Genomic DNA, 1,362 nt, shown 5'->3' on the forward strand with positions numbered 1-1,362 from the left:
AGACGGGTTGGAGGCCAGGCTTTCTCTGGGAAAATAAAGTCATCCCTGGGCCATTTGTCTCTCCGCTTTTTTATATCTGTCTCCTCCCCACGAATGACTTCTAAATGTGTTTTAAACATGTCTTTAGATTATTCATCTAAACAAGATGGCCTTTCCCAAATCTGCTCTTTTTCGGTCATTTTTTTGAACGTCAACATGGGAAGGAAGGAAGTCCCTGCAAATATCATCAGCTGCACCACTGACATCCACCCATGCCTACCATCAAGCTCTTTCATGTCTTGTTTTGAAACGTCATTTTTCCTTCTCTTCTCCTCTCTCCTCTTCTCTCCTCTTATCTTCTCTTCTTTTTGCGCTACCCATTCGGCATCTCTTCTCTGCTGGGTTGGTGAGGGGGGTTGGGGGTTGGTGGAGGGTGTTTTACTTATTATTGGTAGGTGGGCCCAGCCTCCAGTGCCTTTGTATGACTCTAATCAGGAGAGAGAAGGGGAGAGAGAGAGAGGAGGGGGGACACAGAGAGGGAGAGATAGAGAGAAGGGGGGACACAGAGAGGGAGAGAGGGAGAGAGAGAGAAACAGAGCTGTGTGCCACCAGTCCCTCCCCTCCTTTTCTGACTCCCAACTCCCCCACTTTAGCTCCCGCTGCTTGGGCGAGGACATACTTACCAAACACATGCCAATCAAGACACCAACACCACCCTCTCTCTCTCTCCCTCCACGCTAGCGGACGGGGCTGCAGACGGCCCGGTTACAACGGCAGCAGCGGCTCTGGAACAAGCGGATGGGGCATGTGAACACGTGCCAAACTCCTCATTTCGACATGATAACGGAACGTTAAACGTCCATTAACGGACCAGACAAAAACGCACTGCACAGTACTTCAGAAAGAACGAGAAGTACAGCACAGTCATGAAAAAGGGTATTGTTCATTAATTTTAATGAATCCACAATGATCAGAACACCTATTCAGCGATCAAGTACCCCCCTACTGGGATTATACGGCGTTTTGAAGGGAACGTTCAACAATGCGGGCGTGTTTGTGTCCAAACACACATATGAACATGAATAAGCAATGTAGGGCACGGCGCAGCCCCGAACCTCCCCTGGTCATTCATGCAGCTCCACACTGGGAATGTTTTGTCCTGCGGACCTCCTGCTTTTTCAGGGGCTGCTTCCCCATTCAGGTCAGGCCAGGAAAGCTCCGGGAGCCGAGGGAGAAAATGCTGTCGGATTTTTTGGCCGGGTGAAAAAGTCACCCCGCTCCGTTCTGATGATGGCTAGATAGAGACCTCAAGCACGCCGCTACAAGCTCTCCTTTTTCTCCCCCTTGTTGTTTGCCACGAGTGTTTCTCCATTGTGATGGATT

This window comes from Sardina pilchardus, chromosome 16 (assembly GCF_963854185.1).
Source record: "Sardina pilchardus chromosome 16, fSarPil1.1, whole genome shotgun sequence".
Lineage (NCBI taxonomy): Eukaryota > Metazoa > Chordata > Actinopteri > Clupeiformes > Clupeidae > Sardina > Sardina pilchardus.